Below are 11,307 nucleotides of genomic sequence, written 5' to 3' on the forward strand. Positions count from 1 at the left end.
GTGGGCATTCCATCGGCATTGTCAGGCAATGCTGTGCTTGGTACCGTTAACCGGGGTCAGATGCAGAGAGTCAGGCTACGTCAGAGATGGAAAGAAGATTCGGTGCCACTCACATCCACAAAACAGTTTCAAGTGTGCCTGCCAACATCACTGCCTGCTTTGGAGAGGCTGTCATGAGATTCATGTGTGTAGAAAATCAGGTTAAAAACACCTTGCTAAGGGGCTGGGAATTTAGCTCAGCGGCATAAGCGCCTGCCTTGCAAGCAGGCAGTTGTGAGTTCAATCCCCGGTACCAATAAAAATGAAAAAGACAAAAAAAAAAACAAAACAACAACAACAACAACAACAAAAAACAAACAAACAAACAAAAAAAAACAAAACACCTTGCTAAGCACGGGCCCTATAAAGATTGCTGTTTGCATGATTTGTGTGGTCTGGGGACCAAAACATTGGCCCTTTTAGAGTTGGGTAGGGTTAATATGGTTTGGAGGATTACATTTAAAACTATTCAGAGTGTTATGAATACATACAAATGGATTTTATGAGAACATATGAGCTGACACCAGGACCTGAGGATGCTGAGTCTTCTACAGTGCATTTAATTCAGGCAGAAACCTACACCATAAAGTTTTGCAGAGGTATTTGAAAACAATTTCCTGTTCCTCTTATGAGTTCTCCTTCAGCACTAAGAGCATGGCTTCCATCTAGGCTGGAGTTGGTTTCTTCTTGGTCATTTCACATGGTCTTCTGTACTGTTTTCATCCCCTGGTGCGCTCTCTGGAGATCATTTTAAGTTTGTAGAGGATTCTCAACCCCAGACTATTGACATTTGGGTCAGATGACTCCATGCTGTGGGAGCTGTCTTGTTCCATTATAGGATTTCCACTGCATACTTTAATCCCTGGCCTCTGTGGGTTAGATACCAGGAGAATGTGCGGTCCTCTCTCCCAATTGCAACAGGAAAAAGCCCCCTAAACATTTCCAAATAATCTCTAGGGAACAGAGAGATGTTTTTGGCAGAGAAGCCTGATCTAAAGATATTTACCCGAACATCACTCAAAGTAAATAAAAAAACCCTCACTATATTAAGAAAGAGGAGAATGAAAGCAATAGAGCTCAGTGTAGGCCAGCATCTTACATGCAGCCTCTGAAAAGATGTGATTTTCATATAATCAGTGTGGCTGCATGTAACGAGATATGGACCTTGACTTCTCAGACCTTAAAATCTTTATGACAGTGTTCTCATTTGTAAAATGGACGGAAGAGAGATGTTTACAATTGTGTCTCACCTATAAAATGTTCTCTACAAATATTTGCTATTACACTTATTTATATTTACAGAACCTTACGGTACAAGTTTGCCCCATCCTATTGATGAGGACATAGCCATTCAGAGAAAAGTAGATGCTAGCACCGTACTCTTGAACTTCTTGAACTGTGAGCTAAATTAGTCACTTTTCCTTATATAATACCCAGCCTGAGGTATTTTTATTATAGCAACAGAACATGGAGTAAGACCATCAAGTATAGCATGGAAAGGGCAAGATCAGGGGCCAATCAACATTTCTGTTTCTTTCAGCCAAAGACCTTTCTAATATGTAAAAAACCATCTTCTCTCTGCGTCCTCACAGAGGCAGAAGGAAAGAGAGAGAGACAGAGACGGGGAGAGAGAGAGAGAGAGAGAGACAGAGACAGAGAGAGAGAGAGAGAGAGAGAGAGAGAGAAACTTCCTAGTTGGTGACCTGAGTTAACTGCCAAACCACCTCCTCCAAATGACATTTCTTTGGGAACAAGTGCTACAATCTGAATCAGAACACTTTCTTAAGTAATGCTGAATCCTGAGCACAGTGCATGCTTCTTCCCCCACATCAGAATAAACGTCGCGGTCCTAAGAGGTAAAAGAAAGAAAGCACTGAGATTCTGGACCGAAATGACTACTTGTGCGCTCCCCACATTTCCCCAGTGATTTCTACAAAGGCGAGGGATCTCTAACAGTCTGAGTAGAAGCAAGTTTTTCTCAGTTTCTGCGACTGTTTTCAGAACCATTTCTCCAACTTACATCCCTCCCTTCATCCTTCCAAGTTCTCGCTGAAAACCAAGCTTTTCCTGGTCTTTTTAGGAGACACGCTCTTCTCTAATAAACAGAACTCATATACCTGGAGGCTTTCTATCCAGATTCCCTGACAACCTCAAGGAAATGACTTTGACAGCTGAGTGTTGTCAACCAACTGCAAAATGCAAACTAGAACCCAGTGCAAACACCCAAGGGATGCAGCTTTACATGGGTTTTTATTAAATTCCGGATGCCTCTAAGCGTGATGGGCATGGGGCCAGCATCTGGGAGCTCTTGCTCTTCCTCCTGCATGGCCAAGCGCCATCCTCTTCTGGATAACAGATGCTCAGGGGAAAGGAGTTTCTAGTACCTGAGGCTTCCCTGGGCCAGAGGGGTGACCATGCAGAATCATGGTGGGGATACACACTGCTCGGGATAAGCAGGGGTTCCAACCGGTGCACACTGATGCACAAGAAAGGGGTTTTCTTCCATTCAAATCCAAGTCCAGGCAGAGTGAGCCAGAACTTAATTGGAAGCTGACAGTTTGCGAGTGTCATTTTGAGCTTGGGATCAACTCTGTCTTTGTACTTGCCAGAATGTGAGGATGTACCTTCAGAAAGGCAGCCGGCCACCAGTTTGGTTTCTTCCTTTTTTCTGGTCCCTGATTCAGCACAAGGCCTCCCTTGGGCCTTGTGTGTGCTGTAGAGATGCATTCTTTTCTACTCCCATCTGCTTCCCGTGGTTTGTGCTTGGTGGGAACCTCAGTTTGGCTTTGGGGATCTCCTGTTGCTCCAGAAGTCCCAGGACCTATCTCCAACAAGCAACTGTGAGAACTGAAAACCTCAGGCTGGGTGGAATGTGAAAGCATCCATATTACAGATCACTTTGAGACTAAATTCAAAGGCTTCCTGTATCTACTCAATGTGGCTATGCTGGCCACTCCATAAATACTTAGTGCGGACATCTAGTCATCTTCCAGGTGCTGACTAACGATCTCACAGTCACCTCCGTGAGGCTCTGAGTTTTTGTCCTGGCACTGAAGCAAATAATCTTAAAAATGGAAAGGCTCTCAGAAACCTCCTTCCATCTGATATGAGAAGTCCTTTTTACAAAATTCACAATGAGACATCCAGCTGGAGCAGGAATTTCTGCAGTAATGAGAGGTCTTGTGGAGTGCAGGGCAGTCGTAATCATAAAGGCAGCCCGGGGTGGGGCAGAGCTGCACCAAGCCTTTCTTTCCTCATATGTGGAAGTTAAAAATGTTGCTTTCATAGCAATGAGCAATAGAAGAGTGGTCACTACACTATTGGTGGAAATTGTCAGGGGAAGAAAGATAGAGGTTAGACAACAGGTACAACAGAATGCGATAAGTTCTATATGCACAATAAGTTGACTATGGTTTAAAACAATTTGATATGTATTTTAAAAATAGCTAGATAGGAAGATTTTATGATACTTTTGCACAGATCCACACAAATGACAAATGTTTAAGAAGATGGAAATGCTAAGAAAGCCTGATTTGATCAATACACATTGTACACAGGTATCAAATTATCATACTATATATCAAAAATGTGTACTATTATTATGTTAATTAAAAGTAAGTTAATATGAATAAATGCTTTAGTGTTAGGGATGGGGAGCAGGCATTGATACTTGGTTAGAGACTTTGTATAGCTACAAATATTTTTAACGTCACAGGGATTGCATGGGGTATAAAGGAAGTGGGGTTCTCTCCTTCTCCTTGTGTCCTGCTGCAAACCTTTCCCCTGTATCCTGCCTGAGCTTCTCATTTTGCAGCCTGCACGACTCAGACTAATTCTCTCCTTTCCCAGTCACACCATCAGTCTCTAGCTCAACTGTTGGGTGATTTTAGCTCTGGAGGGGGGCCATTGAAAAGACAGAAGCCACTGAAGGAAACCATAATGAAATGTAGGGGTGAAGAGAAAGGAAGAGGGATGTCAGCTTCAGTCGTTATCCGTTATCCCTTTCCTCATGTCAGTGGTTCTCAAGGCCGGCCCAGCCAACCGCTCACCCAAGAACTTGCAAGAAGGGCAAATTATCACTGAACATAATACTCTGGCTTAGGGCGCCCCAGAAAGTTTGAGGGTTCCTTCTCTATTAGTGTTGGTGAAAAGAAGCTCACCATTTCTGAAGTTTCCAAATCTTCTTTTTGTATTGGTCTTGAATAACGGCTTTCTATTTCCCTGTAACAAGCGGAGTGATATTCATTTCTCAGGGACTTCAATTCCATTGGCCTTGCTTGTTCCTTCCATTTATTTTGAACAATATAAACATTTATAATTAATTTGGCCAGTACACAAAAATTCTGCATTTGGCTTGCCTATCTTCAAAACTCTTTTATTATTCCCATTTTAAAGATGACAAAGACAAGGACCAGACAGGTATTTCATCTAAGAAGCAGCTACTAACACAGAATACTTTTCAATAAATGATCAGAAGTTCTTGTTAGGCGAAGCTGACAGTCCTCACAGGATAAAAATACCTAGCAAATAGAGAAACCCTAAAGGGAGAAACAAACATACACAGAAGAAAATATTTCTAGCAAACACGATGAGAATGAAACTGACGCTTGGTGAGTGTTACTGAATGAAAATATTAGCTGAATAAAAATGCTAACTAGAGACACAAATGTTAACAGCTGAACGTAACTGGTAATAATGCAGCAAATAATATTTGCTGAAGTAAAATGTATTGACTTCAGGAAAAAGAAAAGGCAGCGGAATGAATTATAAAAAACAAACACGTGGATTGGAGGTTGCTTCCTATGGTAATAGATTGTCGTAGCATTCATAGCTCCAGTCTCAAAACTCCTCAACCTGATTTGGCAGCTTTTTTATTCATGCAAGATCCCTTTATGTTCCAGCGCCAACAGCATGTATTCATTTATGGAAGGGTTGTTGCCTAGAGTAGCTTGGATTGTTTGCCAGCCTGCTTCCCCGTGGCTCCTCCACCTGGCATCACACATGTCCACCACATCAGTTCTCTCACCTTATACCTACCAGTGGGGCGGGACTGTAGAGAGCGATGTCTTCAGGTGTGGAGTGAGGTGGTGGCCTTTTGCAGGGCAAGTGGAATGGAAGTGAGGTCCCTACATTGTGCAAGCAATTCTCTTGATCACTCTGCTTAAAGAAATCTTAAAAAAGGCAAGAAATAAAGCTGCCAGTCCCTGTCTGTAAGTGGTAATCGCTTTGACGATGTTAGTTTAATTAACATGAACGAAAGACAGACTTTGCAGCAATCCACCATGGCAAATGAAACCAGACCTTTTATACATGTCAACACAAATTGAGTTTGCAGTGCACTATGGGAAGTGTCAACTGATACAGGTAAATTGAAAGGTTTTTGTTGTTGTTTGTTCTCATTTTTACTTATTTATTTATGTATGCTTTGCAGCGAGGCTGAGAATTTGTATGTCAGCTGCAGACACGGTCTTTCTTCCAAGCATTGTGCTTGTTTTGTCAATCTGATTTCCAAACTTTCTCTGGGCTTTACTACTTTCGATAGGTGGATAATAAATTCTAAGAGGAAATTGTAGCAGTTTGTCTTACTTGGAAGCTAACCTCTGTACCAACTTTTCACAAATATGTGCCTAGCATGAAGTAGGCAGACAATACATATTTATTGAATAATAAATGAAATTTATGCATAGAACTACAAGGACTCCTCCTGCATTCATGAGTACCCCCAACCTGTCAAAGTAGTCATGGCAAATGGCTTTCATGCTTCAGTGCAGCCGAATGTCAATTACGGGACATACAATGGACTTGTTTGATGGAATGCAGTGTTAGCAACCACTTTCTGCACTCATAGCCTTGATTTTGCAACAGAGTCTTTAAAAGTACTTGGAGAGTAAAGGCAATGGCTGATATTGTATGAATACTGGAGCAAATTATCTCACACTTGCCTTTAGAGGGCTGTTTCCAGACAGAAAGATGAACAGGAGGCCCTGGCATAGTCTGTGATGTTGTTATAGTTCAAATCTAAAATGCTCCCCACTGTCTAATGTTCTGAGGATGACCCTGGTTGGCAGAGATGGTCCACTGTCACCATAACTTGGAATAGAGCATTCTTGTTCCCGTCTCCTCTCTTTTCTTTTTGCTTCCTGGCTGCCAGGGGGTGAGGACCTTTGCTTGGTCACAGTTTTCTGTCATGTAGTTTTCACTTAGAACCAGCTGATTTGGACTGAGTCCTCAAAAAATGTGAACCAAGTTAATCCTCTATTCCTTTAAATTATATCAGGTATTTTATCAAGTGACAGGAAGCCTGACTGATACAGAAGACGAAGAGACAGACGCTGGACAGGTGAAAACAGCCCTTGGCACCTGGCCTCACTGCAGCCTGCAAGCTGGGCACATGTCTCAGAGGAACTGGGTCATTCTGGGCAAATGGTCCCTGTGGAGGTGTTGCTGGCTGGGAAACTGAGAATTCGGTTCTCTTAGGTGCCCCTGAAGTCAACTCACACACTTATCTCACACTCAGTTAAGCAGCAGGCATAACTCTGGTGGTATAGATTTTATCTTCAAGTCTTTGAATTTATTCCAACTTCACTGAGTTGGAATAAATTAAGATCATGTATATTCACAATGTACAAAATTATTTGGTATACAATGTAAGACAATTACCACAATAAAATCAGTTCATACATCCATCACCCCAACTGGTTACCTCTGTGTGTATGCATTTACATGTGAGCGTGCATATGGTGAGGGTCTAAAAGTGTGCTATGTTTCAAATTTCAAGTAACAATAATCACCATGTTCAATGTCAGATCCTAAGAACTTATGTAGTGACAGCTGAAATTTTGTAGCCTTTCACCAATCTCTCTATATATACATGTAACTGCAAGTTGGGATTGTGGAATCATCTAGTAGTTCTATGTTTGAATATTTGAGGAATAGTCGCTCTGTTTTCCACAATCACTGTAGCATTTTATATTCCTACCGGGAGTCTACTGGGTTCCCTTTTTTTGTACACTGGATGACATTTATTATCTTTTTTCACAATAGTCATAAGAATAGGAATGAAATGATATTTTCTAATGATTTTGTTTTGCATTTCCACAGTTATTAGTGATGTTGAACATCTTTGCAAATACCTCTTGAGGCATAATACTTGCTGGTTTCAAACTACAAGACAAAGCTATTGTAATCAAAACAGTATTATACTTGCATAAAAATAGAATAATGAACAGAATAGTTCATAATAAATTCACACATATATGGTTAATAAATAACTGATAAAGAAGTCAAAAATAGACAATGGAGAAGACATAATCTCTTAAAATGGCTTTTGAAAACTGGATATCCATATGAAAAACATGACATTTGTCTTTATTGTATGTCAGCTACACAAAAAGTAAAGCAAAATGGTTTAAATACTTAAATATGAGACCTGAAACTACCAAAAGTTTTACGTGAAAACCTCCTTGACATTGTTCTTGAGAATAACAAGTTGTTGTAATAAAAGTACAAACAAAAAAAGCACAAATAAACAAGTGGGATTATATCAGACTAAAATATTTCTGATAAATAGATGCAGAAATTGACAGGGGAAAAAGGAAACCAACAGAGTGGGAGAAAATATTTGCAATCCAAATATACAATAAGGTGTTACTATCCAAATTATTCAAGATTTTTTTACAACTTATAGCAACAAGAAAAAACCCATTTTAAAAATAGTCAAAGGTCCTACATAGGATTTTTTGGCAAAGAAAATAAAACAAGTGGTTTTCGCATTGTGATTTTATTTTTTCATGGCATAGACAACTGCTTGTGATGGGAACGCATGGTGAAGTAGAGAATCTAAAGAACACCCGCAGAGGCGCTCTATCAGGCCGGCTTTGTCTCCACTTCTCCAGCCGAGGCTGGTTCCTCCTTTTCTTCTCAGAGAGCCTTTTGAGCTGGGGTTGGTCTCAGGCTTTGACTTCTTCCAGGCTGGTTGTGGTCGGTGCTTTTGTGAGCGACCCGATCGTCAAGTTGTTTGCACATGATAATTTCACCATCACCTTATCCAGAGCCTCTCGTGGGAGATCCTCCTTCTTTAGGCCTTGGTTTCGTTGGCCATGAAACAGTGAAACATGACAGTTCCCACTGAACTACAAGGGATCATCTACTGTGAAGGTGACATGAAATAATAATTGTGAAATCTCTTTGAAATTCATGAACAAAAGACAGATCAGCATGAAGGTTTTAAGAGCTGTAATTCTGTGTCCTATTCTTGCATAATGATGGGACGAACTGGAGAGGACAAGCAGAGAGGATGCTATGCAAAAATGGAGAATGAAGAAAGTGTGTTCCTTGTGGTGGGCAGGAGACACAATTACAGAGTTACAGCCTGCAACTGTAGGCCCCAGGGAGGCAGAAGAGACCTCAGAAACAGAATTGAACACCATACCACTCATGATCAAATTTGAACCCTTCTACACACAACAGAGCTTCAAGGAACATACCCTGAGATAGGAGAAACAATGTAAAATTTGATGCCTGAATCTTGATTTTCTCAGTTGCAATATTTTCTGGTAATCCTTGCCCATGTCCAGGGAACTTTTTTGAGCTCCCACTTCGAAGTCTGCAGAACAAGGGAGATTCGGGCACATGACTGATGGAGTTGTAGGCAGAGACAGCTGCAATAGTTTGTGGAACTCTCATAGATTTCATGATCTCAATAGGAATTGGCTCTGTCATTGACCCACATATTCATTTATTTATTCCCTCATTGATCCAGAGCTTCTTCCAGGCTTGGACTGATGCCTGTACCCAAGAGTCATTAACAGTTAAGGGCTTTTTCAGTGGTAAAAAGAGCTGGCTCATAAAAACTGTCACCAGCAGTAGTTGAGAGAAGTAGGAACACATTACTGAGCCTCTGTCTGTATATCAAATGATTTCTTTATTGCTCAAGTCCTGGAGGGGACAGGTCCTTCTGCTGGCTCAGGGTGCTCCTCCTTCAGCTGCCTCGGCATGAGGAGCCAGGATCACCAAAAGAAAGAAAGAGAGAAAGAGAGAAGACATAATAGGCCTGTTCCTTTTTCCTCTGTGGAAATGCTCCCTGAGGTACCATATAATCAGAGCAGAGCTGTGACAGCTAGCATGTCTCTGCTCTCCCCACAGCCCCGCCGTAATACAGCATTAGAAGCAATTAGAGCTTGTTCTAGGTTGTTTGTAAGATGATTATTATAGTCATTGAAGGGACATTTCAAAACAGTGGAGTTAAGGATTACAATGTGTTCCACATTTCCGAAGCTGCCGGTGGGGGTGGTGCTGAGAGGAGCCAAAGATGCAGGACAGAGGAGGCCTACGCAGCAGCCGCCCTGCCCATAGGGCCCACCCAGGCCTCGCTGTTCTCACTGTGACTGGCACACCTGCGGGCACGCAGGGAAGGCTCTGTCTCCTCCACTGAGCTCTCAGCAGAGCAGGGAGGGGGCTGGGAGGTGGTCTGAGCCAGGGCTTAGCTGCCATTTCCTGAGACACTGTCAAAAAGCCCCTTGGCATCAGACATCCTAGCAGCTAAACAATGGAAAGGCTCTGGCTCTGGTCCTCCCGCACCACCCAGCAGTGCACAAATGCTCCAGTAAACTCCATCTGGAAAATCTTTCACCCCCATTTTCCACAAGTGCTTTTAAGTCAGCATTTACTCCTAGGGAGTAGAAAACAAGCTGGTCAACGTTCTGTGCAAATGCATTCACCTACCCTTCCTCTGCAATGCTCTGCCAACACCCTTCCTCAGCTCCCCAGGCACAGAAACACAAGGCTTCCTTGTTGCAATTTTGTGTCCATTGCAAGGAGTATTTATTTAACACCTGCTTATCACATGTTGAGCATTGTTTTGGGAGCTCGAATCACATCAGTAATAAAACAAAGATTCCTGCCTCAGTGGAATTTACTTCATGAATACACCAGGAAAAGGAGGGGGGTGGTACATATTCATTGTCAGAGTAAAGGAAATAGAGCAGAGTCGGGAGCATCAGTGCCTTGAAGGAGCTCAGCCTTCTAACCCGGGCCGGAACCACAATCTTTGCTGAAGGTTTCACTGTGCACTTGAACCTCAGCTACGATGTCAGCCCTGACCTAAGCAAAAGCCTCAGAGTCTCCCCCATTCCTTACATAACTCTGCCCCTATTCCCCGTGTGTTCTGGCCCCGTGTTCACTGTCCTCAGCTTGTTTGCTGTTCTCTTGCATCTCTTTCCTTTGTGAACCTTGTGTTCCAGCCACGATGAGCACCCTACACCATGGACGGACCCTCAGACGTGCTTCTGTGTCACACGGGGCTCCAGGTTTGTGAATCCGGTGTTCCCGCCACAGTGAACCCCTGCTGCGAGTATTCCCGACACTCTTGTCTTTTATGATGATACTTGGGGGAAAGGAGATGAATATTGATTGACTTTTGAACAACGCCAAAATGTCATATAACTCTGTATCTAAGATTTCTATAGATTTCAAACAATGCTGCCATGTTTAGATCAGGTAAGGGAACAGCTGTTGTCTTCTCTCAGATCACATGAATGCTAGAATGTGCTGGGGTGCAGAGTTAGGCATCATCTCTCCGAGTCTCTTCTGAGGTTCTCTCAGGTCACACAATTCATTATGAACCCTTTCTCTGCTCTCACACTGACACCCACTGATAGGATTGTCCCTATTCCCGTGTGCGGCTGCAGTGCCCAGCAGAAAACTTCTCATGAACAGGAGCACCAATACTATAGGCATTCAATTTCTCTGAATATAATTGAATTAAGTTGAACATGCTTTTAAAAAACTATTAATTAACTGGTCTTCCTGCAGCCTCCTGTGTAGATTTTAATCTCCTGATTCTGTTTGTCAGTCCTATAATAATCCTCGTGTGTCTCTCCTGACTTCACGCTTTTTCTCTGAAACTCTCTGTGGGCCCAGAGCCGAGCTGATGGAGAACATTTCCAAGGCTGCCAATGGCAAAGCTGTTATTAGTGGCTTTTTACTTTCTTTTCTTCCTATGATCCCTTCCTGCTAACTTTTCTATTTGAGTTCATTCCTATTGGCTGACATTTCAATATCCAACTTCATTCATCAGGACACACAGAGAGCCCTTGGGGCAGCCAGGAAGCAGGTCTCATGGATCCTGGGTCCTGTTTGGTCTCAGGTCCTCCTTCCAGCTTCTCTGGACTTAGTTCTCTTAGAGCACTGCACAGACGATTTTTAAAACCCCTGTCAGATTTACATAGTACAATTTTCATTGTTTAACTAATGTGCAAATATTTACTT

This window comes from Cavia porcellus, unplaced genomic scaffold, assembly GCF_034190915.1.
Source record: "Cavia porcellus strain 051 isolate PalLab524CR breed Dunkin Hartley unplaced genomic scaffold, mCavPor4.1 scaffold_9, whole genome shotgun sequence".
Taxonomy (NCBI): Eukaryota; Metazoa; Chordata; class Mammalia; order Rodentia; family Caviidae; genus Cavia; species Cavia porcellus.